This window comes from Athene cunicularia (assembly GCF_003259725.1).
Source record: "Athene cunicularia isolate RWA chromosome 1 unlocalized genomic scaffold, athCun1 chr1_part2, whole genome shotgun sequence".
NCBI lineage: Eukaryota > Metazoa > Chordata > Aves > Strigiformes > Strigidae > Athene > Athene cunicularia.
The window spans coordinates 40,838,055-40,847,205 of NW_020799092.1; positions in this window are offsets into that span (position 1 = coordinate 40,838,055).

Consider the following 9,151-nt stretch of genomic DNA (forward strand, 5'->3'; position numbering starts at 1 on the left):
TGATGGAAAGTTATGGGTCATGTGGCCTCTAGCTCAAGTCAATGTAAATGCTGAAAAAAATCGTGAAAACACACAGGCCCTACTCATCTGCATTTTTTAAAGTTTTCCTGCCAGCCTGAATTCAGAACTGCCTCTGAGACTCCTCTTCCTGCTCCCTGAAACAATCTTGTCGGCTCTTACCCAGACCCTTTGTCTCTGACCCTTTCCCCCACCAGCTGCTTTTCTCTCTGGACAAATTTGGGTATTTCCTGCTCACTCCCAGAGTCAGGGACTTTCCTCACTGGAAAGTGGAGTGTCTAGTGCACTGAATACCATGGCTCAGGTAAGGGCTACAGCTTCTGACATAACGCATATCCTAAAGAGCTTTCCACTAAGAGTCCCAATGCCTCTACACCATCACATTCTTCTGAAGATAATGGAAACACCGTGGGTTCAATTCACTTCTCTGAAGAGAGACATCTAATGTCCTAGGCTGTCCCAATCCACGTCCAGCTACCTCTCTGTTAAGGTGTAAGACTTCCAGGGGTCCTATATCACATCCTGTGGGATTTGTCTTGAGCAAGAGTGAGTTCCACCCTCTGAAACTGGCTCTCCCATCATTCTCTGAGCATCTCTTACCACTCAGTTGTGCAGCACACTGTGTGAAAAGTGCACCAGGCAGGAAAAGTTCAATACCAGTATCGGCAATAATCTGGTTTTACAAAAATGCAGCTCAGAAAGCCAACTGCAGCTCAGTAAATGTTTCTTCCTAACAGGGCCAGACTGGGTTTTATTAAGTAAGGGATCCTCTTGTGAGGATTGTACCCAGGAGAAGCACAAATTACGTGAAGGAAGCAGATTTATCCCGAAGAGCTTAAATCCCATAACAGATGGGCTGGCCATGCTTGTGTTCATGGAACTGGCCCCCCTCTCTGTGTGCTGGTGAATGTCACACAGACTCAGAGAGAAGAGCCAGTTCCATGAATGCAAGCATGTTTAATACTAGATGGGTTGCTAATCCTTAAATGTGCTCCTAACTTTTCCGGATGACTCAGTGTCAGTATAAAAATACACTAATTTGCCAGACTGAAACACTCCCACCTCACTCAAGAGTCAAGAAAGAACATGGAAATGGAAAGGATGAGATGACATGTAGGCTTCAGAGGACATTATTGGACTGTGTTACATCCAGGTGGTGTGTGTGTTGCGCCAGGTGCAATATTATTGCTCAGAGAATGAAAAATTAAGACTGCTGGGTTTTTCATTGTTTAGCAAGGGTACAGTCAGACTATCACAGGCAATCAAGTTAACTGCAAACCACTGTTACTGTGGTCTGAGAAGCTGACTGATCATCTGACAGATTTTAACTAACCATCTGCATGCTTTTGACTCCTTGCAACTGAGGAATAAACCCTATATATTTAGCTTAGCTTAATATGCTTTGCTTTACTATGGCACTAAGTTAGGAGTGTACACACAGGCCAGGTTAAGGCAATTCAGCTTTCCATCTGCACAATGATCATCTGTTCAGTCATTAACACTTTCAGACATTCAGCACAGCCTACCAGGAAAAGTTTATTAAATATTTTGGTCCCTAAGCATTTTGTTTTCATTTTGTGTTCTGAAAATCCTGCTTTAAATCAAAGATATCCCTTAAGCCTCAGACTCCTAGCTAGAGCTCCAAGGAAAGCTATTCAATTTGCAGAAAGAGGTTTGAGCTTCTACACTGTTTCACGTTGAATATTTTGCTCGCAACATTTTGACTGCTGTTTGTAAATCCTCACAAGTTTAATTAGCTTGAAGCAAGCCTAGATTTCTTTGGTTCAGTGGATGTTCCTGAATAAGAAGCAGAATTTTGGAATTATACAGCACAACTCCCATTAGAAATAGATTCCCTTTAGAAATAGATTACAATTCCATAACTAGAGTAGGATTACATGGTATGCTTTTCAAATGGCCAGATTCAAGTTTTTTGTTAAAAGTTTTCTTGGTAGAAAATACCTCAGATACATAGGAGCTTGCTACAGATTTAGATTTTCCCAGTACTAAACTTTCAAAGGTTAGACTCTATTTTTAAATAGTTTCCAGAACAGTTATTTTAACGACATTCTTCCTAAAAAAAAAAAAGTATGCTCAGCATTAAATCCGCCAAAACACTGACAAATACTTTGTTTCCAGGTAAAAGAACGTTTGCCTCCCAAAACAACCATTCACTCAAGCACAAAGAAAAGAAATGATTGGCTCCTCAGACAAAATGTGCAGCCTTAGGCTATTGTGCCTTTTTTCTTCCATTATGTCTGCAGCAAAGCTTAAATTGACCAGTGATAAAAACACACTTTTTATTTTGTTTATGATCAAGCCAAAGTATTTGTCTACATAAAAGGATAAAAAATACTTGCTTAATGCAGTTGAAGATGTATTTCCTAGTTCTGAATTGCTTGAATGTGATTGATTTTCCTGTTTTATCCTTATCTTCCTCAATAAAATACTAATGTGGACATATATGAGCACAATTCATGTCTGGCCATTCTCAAGGCTCTAAAGAGTTCTATAATGTTTCCCCTGAAGTCAGTGTATACTTTACCGTATCAGTCATTTGATGTTTTTATGTAAAGATTAAGGATTCCTTTGCCCAGTAAATCCCTTGATGCTAGAACCTATTTGATAGACCTGTGTCAGCTTGGCAGGTGCCTAATTTTATTACAGAGACCAAAACTAAAGAATGATCCCGAAACTTTACAGTACAGGAAAAATATGAAATGGCAAAGTCAGATTAAGCACCTAAGTAACTGTTATGGATGCTCTCAATTAAACAGCCACCCACCAAAAATAATTAAATAATTATTATTAACACAGGTAAGTAGCTCTCCATAAATTACAGGTTTGAATGTCTGTGAGAGGAGAACAGAACAGCTTTCGAGGGTTTAGCGGCAACCCAAAACGCAGACAAAGCCCTGATCCCTGGGGTTTGACGACAACCCCAAACACTTTACAGAGCCCCACTCCCTGGGGTTTAACGGCAACCCAAAGCACTTTATCACTCACCTGACAAGCGAGGGCTCTCAACCTCGCGGACCCGCTCAGGGCAGCGTCCCGACCCAAGGCCCCTCGAGGAGTTTCCTTGGGCAGCGTCCTGACCCCGGGGGAGAGTCCTCACCGCAGCTGCTGCTCCAGGGGCCGAGCTCAGCGTGGCCCCAGGGGACTCCATCGATGCCCAGGCCCAACCTGACCTGTGGTCAATGGCGGCTCCCACTGACCAAAGGCCCAACTGCCGCCAGGCCCCGAGAGCAAAGGCAGCCCCGAGCTGCCACCCCTCAGCAGCCAAGGAGCTCTGCTCCCACTGCGCCCGTGCACCTGCCACCATCCACCCCGTGACTACAGTCATGATTCAGCTGGTTTCCTTGAAGCGGTGGTGCAGTCACCTCTTGCCTCCAAGGTTAAAAGGGAGTGCGGTCCTGGTGAGTCTCCATACTCGTTATGGATTGTCATCCCTAGATGATTATACAATCAAATCTTAAAAGAAACCAACCCTCCAACCATACAATGTATTACAAACAACACTGAAAGAAGCTGATTAACCATTCTACGAGGAAGTTTCAAACATATCCAATTAATCAATTAATGCTTAATATGGCAACAATTGCCTCAAGTCTCTTGCTACTTTCTTCATTTTTTTGACCTTAACACAATAGCACCAAGTTCAATCACATTCTTCTGAATGCTGACAATTGCACAAGATTCATTCGCCACCATGTTGTCATCCGAGTCTTGATTGTCCATATGGATCCCCATGGCCAAGCAGGATGCCGAAGTCATCTGTTCCTTCAAGATCCTAACAAAAAACCAGAACTAGGCCTCAAATCAGAACTCAGGCATCAAGTTAGCAGGGATTATCCATCAGGCATTGATTCAGTGAGGTTTTCCACCTTTATCTAAGGCCTCCCCAGGCATGTAAACCCCTAGATTTTATCAGGGTCATAGGCACAATGCCAACTGAGGGCAACTTCACCATGGCAGGTTGGCCTGCATATATTTTCAGGGGGCACTGGCCCTTATGATTGTCAAATGTAGTAGCATCATCACCTGATAATCCCATAGAACAAAATGTTCATATTTTTGGGTTCACATAATGTCTCCGGTGGTTATTTATAAAACAAACCGCTTATGCCAATCTTATATCCTAGTTAGGTCATGAAACATTGGCACATCTCTTGATCGAGCCACTAATTCACTCATCCATGCCATTAGCTTGAGGGTAATATGGTGTATGAAACACACACTTGATGCCTTGTGTGCCCACTCCCGGTCCACCCCGGCAGTAAAGTGGTTCCTGTTACCTGATTAAACTGGTTTGGGTGTTTCCTTCCCTGTCTGCCGTGTGTGGCAATAATAACCTCACAGCACACAGCGCTTCCTCGCAGCTTCTCACTGGAGGGGGGTAGGGTGGGGTGTTTCCAGAGATCTTAACCCCTTCTCAGGGCACGGTTTTAGCGAGCTTTTGAGCCAGCGCATAGCAAGCAATTGTTGGGGAGAGACATACAAATGTAAATTGCCCGCCGCCCCACAGGGGAGCAAAGTCACCTCTGCTTCTGACAAAGGCAACGCAGAGAGTCCAGCCCAGCCCAGCCAGGCCCCCCGCAGCTGACAAAAGGCCCGGATGGGCATTCAGCCGCCCATCATCGGCTGCTAACTGCCACCTTTTGTTTGTTTTGCGACTAGCCACACCGGAGAGCTGTAAGGGAAATGTGCACAATTTATAGTATTTTTCAGTATTATTAATCACTTCAAAAATACCCTGTTTGGCAGCAGTTGGGAATGGATATTGAGAGACACAGGCAATTTCTGTCCCCCAAACTCCAAAACTCCACACTGCCGCCTGGAAAACACCACTGTTTAGCTACCAAAACATCAAACCCTAATATTTTTCCTTTGTTCTCGAGTTCTGCCCTCCAGCGATTGCACCAACTTCGAGATGTTACCAGTACATTGCCCATGTAGTGCTGCTCGGGGTACCCCCAGTGCCAACGCCTTCTGCCAAAGATGATTCCATCTTGAATCGTAAAATCGACCTGACTTATCCCGGGGCAGTTTAAACTCTCTCGAGGAGGCTGCTCGGGGGGAAGTTTCGGACGGATTTACCGAACCCTCCGGCTTCCATCTTCACCCCCACCCGGGTCAGTCCAGCCCATCTCTCGCCCATAAGCAGCCAGATCCTGTAACACTTCTGCCCACGTTAGCACGTGTACATGGGGGTTGGAGGGGTTTCGCTGCTTGCATTCAATAGCTCTTTTGCACCCTTTCTCTGAGGGACAGGACATGTATCTTTAAGGCATCCAGGAGCCCTCTAATAAGAACTCTAAAGGTGGCTGGGATCCACCGGCGCCGCAAGCGGGATTCCGCACCGCCCCCTCTCATACATCACCTGAATGCAAGCGGCCTTTTGTACTGCCTCCGCCAGCTCCGACATCCCGTTCACTTTAATGGTAACAGGTTCTCCCCGCTCCTTAGGGTCCACACCCCCAGCCCAGTAAGCCATATCTCCATCCCACTCCTCAAGATCTACATCTGTAATTAATTTCCGAATCTGAACAACACTAGTGTGATAGGTGGTAAGCCGTCTGTTCATCAAATTAAGCGAACTGTAATATGAACTATTGCATATTGTGTAATACTAAAAGAAAATGCTTAATTGAACTAACCTGATAGTGTTAAAAAAAAAAAAAATGACGGGAAGGAGGGTGGGGACACAACAAGTGAAGAAGCATCTGTATGTCAGATGTGGACGATTGCAGGCGCATAATTGAATAAAACAGGAGGAGGATGTTCACGACCATGAATCTCATTATGCAAAGAGATTACTGGGCCTAGACTGATAAGAACTCTGCAAACTCAGAGGATCATCACATTCCAAGCTACACCGTGAGGAGGACCTCCGGCCTTCCTCCCAGAAGACCACCCCCCCACGATTTGAAGACCCCTGACCGTAGCTTTAACAACTTCTGCGCAAGCGTAAAGGAGTGATAAGCTAATTACCATACGAAGCGGGTGTAGGTGGGTTCAAGTAATGAATATGTATAGGTGTATAATGACTATGTAATACTTTGTAGTATAAGATTGAAACAGAGTGCCCTGGAGGGTGCGGTTTGTTGTTGGAGCAGGAGGTTCCCCGGCCGCCCAGCGTTGTTTTGCTTGTTGCTGCTTGCTAAATAAAGAAATTGGGAACTCTGACTCAGCCAATTTTAAGAAGTCAGTTTATACCAAATTGGTGCCGTGACTCGGATCGCGGTTTCCCGGCAGAGTCCCATACGGGGGAGGCGCCCCGCTGGATTTCAGTGGCCCCCGCCTGCGGATTGGTCTGCCGGAGCCCCGACCGACTAACCCTAAAATTCGGCACAAGCAAAAAGAACACCGGTCAACCCCATAATTTTTGTGCACGAAGTCCCGGACGAAGGCACAAAGGGTTGCGTGAGTATAGGCCGGTTTCCCGTTCGGTTGGAGTTGGGTTGCCTGGAGCATGGTGTGTGAGACGCCCGGTAGGGCAAAGCGAGTGCGGACCCCTCGGTAGTGCGGTTCCCATATCCCACGAGGGACTGGGCCACGAAAAGGGGGAGTAAATTGTGTGAGTGTGTGCAGATGCTCCAGAACATGGGACAGAAGAAGAGCAAGCCTTCTGATCCCATGGGTAGTGTGGGAACCCAGGTGAGGTACCCTCAGATGCCACCGGATAGCCCTTTAGGATTGATGTTAAATAATTGGGAAAATTACTCCTTCTAGGCGGGGTAAGGACAAAGTAAAAATGATTTATTATTGCATGGAGGTTTGAGAAGGTAAACAAATTAGGAGTGACCATCTCTATTGGCCTGTTTTGGGGTCCTTTGAAGAGTGGGTCTGCCAAACTTTAAACATTTATCTACACCAGAGGGGGCTAAACCCTCTAATACGAGGGAATAACCTTGCTGATCAAGAGGCAAAAAGAACAGCTCTTAGATGCCTTAGACCGGAAAAAAACGCACAACAAAAAACAAACAAACAAACAAAAAACCCAACCAAAAAAAAAACAAACAAAAAATCATCTCACGGTCTGAAAAAGGGATGAATGAACAAGAAACCTGCAACCGGACAGATCTTGGCTCTGTTCCGGATAGTGAACAGGAATTTACAAGTCTGGCAAAATCAGCACCCTTCCCTGATGCTATTAATTGCTAATCCCAATCAAATGACTCCCCTGATTCGGGGCTTGCCGGACTCTTTGAAATCACATACAATTACAGGATCGTTTGTGGAATGCATTAGCCTCACAAGGGGGGAGATGGGCAGGGGGAGAGCCCATAACTTGGGAAGAGATAGCTCAGGACTTAATAAATTATGGCCGGAGAATGGGCCTTATCAGGGGAACGGGTAAACCTAAGTCCTCCTTACGCAGAATGGAAAAGCAGGAAAATCTGTCCCCTTCCCCTCCACAAGTTTTAAGAGCAAAGAGAAACCTCTTGTGGACTGAGGGAAGGAGACAGGGGATTCCCCGAGAGTTAATGGATGGTCTGCCTACTACAGTTTTAGAAAAGCTCATTCGAGCCTGGAAAGGCAGAAAGAAGCTGCCCCCCCCCCGCCGGCCCTGCCGAGCAGACCTCTCGGATGAAGGGAGGAACAGAACTGAAAACTAACGAGATGGTGGTAATTGCTTCGCAAACACCAACTGCCCCTGAAGAGGATTTGATTGATTTAGGGTCAGGAAACTGGATGTGTCATCCCCAGTAAGTGAGCCGGGGGATGGCGTGTGAGTCCATTTAAGGAGGCTCACAGAAAACACTAAGGGAGACCTGTTGATTACTTTTCCGCTTGGATCCCTTAAAACTGCAGTTATATTTCTAGTAGATACAGGTGCTCAGGTCTCAGCACTCCAAACTGATATTACCAAGTGGAATGGCATAATTGCTGGCAAAAAGCAGATTTGGGTTACACATGTTTTCGGGGACTCTAAGCCACAGCCGACTGCTCGGGTGAAATGCTGGTTACCTGGGAATGAAACTGCAACAGAAACTATTATAATTCTAAAAAATTTCCCTACAAATATCCTGAGACTTGACCTTTTGAAGGGACAAGCCTGGGTAGAATCAGAAGGAAGAAAATGGAAATCTTGGTCCCCAACTGCCTCTATAAGACTTTTACCGCAAGCCCCTGCGCTTCCTCCTTCTAAAATTATTAATGTGAAACCTTACGCCTTACCATTGTGTTCCAGGGAGGAGATTGCTCTGGTAAGAGCAGAACTGCAGGAACAAGGGATAATCATTCCAAGTCACTCACCCTATAATTCCCCAGTGCGGCCAGTCCATAAACCTAAGGGAAAGTGGTAACTGACAGTTGACTATCAGCGATTATATGTCCATACAGGTCCTCTAACAGCTGCAGTACCTAACATAGCTAAATTGATTGCAATACAGGAGGCAGACAGATATGGCTTTGCCTTTTTATGGGAAGGTGTGCAATTTATTATTACATATCTCCCCAGGGATACTGCCATCCACTGACCACTCTTCATTATGCACTAGTGCAGGAGCTTGCTCAAATCCCTCCTAGGGAAGGGGTCAAGATATATCAATATATTGACGATGCTCTGACTGGTGGCTCTGATCCTGCTGCAGTGGGACAGACCCAGTCAGGAAATCACCTGCCCACCTCGGGAGCCTTCACCTCCCCCAACTGCACCAGAATACTCAGGAGATTCAGACCCCCCACCAGATTCGCCAAGGGAGCAAAGAGTAACCCGGAGTCAGACTAGAGCAGGACAGGGAGACAGCAACTTGTACCCACTAAGGGAGGTTGCAATGGGAGGACCCCCTAGGTGTGGCGGAGCGGGTGGATTAATTTTTAGGACCACATATTTATACCTGGGATGAAATGCAAACCATAATAGCTATATTATTCACTGCCAAAAAAATGAGACATAATCAGGAGGGCAGGAATGAGAATCTGGGACCAACAAGATCAGCAGAGCCTGGCAACAGATATGAAGTGGTCTCTAATTTGACCTAACTGGAATAATCAGAATGAAATTGATAGAGGCCATATGCAAGACCTGAGGATGATTATACTCCAAGGTATAAAAGAATCAGTCCTTGAGGGCAGAATATTAATAGAGCTTTTAGTGAAGAACAGAAGAAAGATGAAATACCTA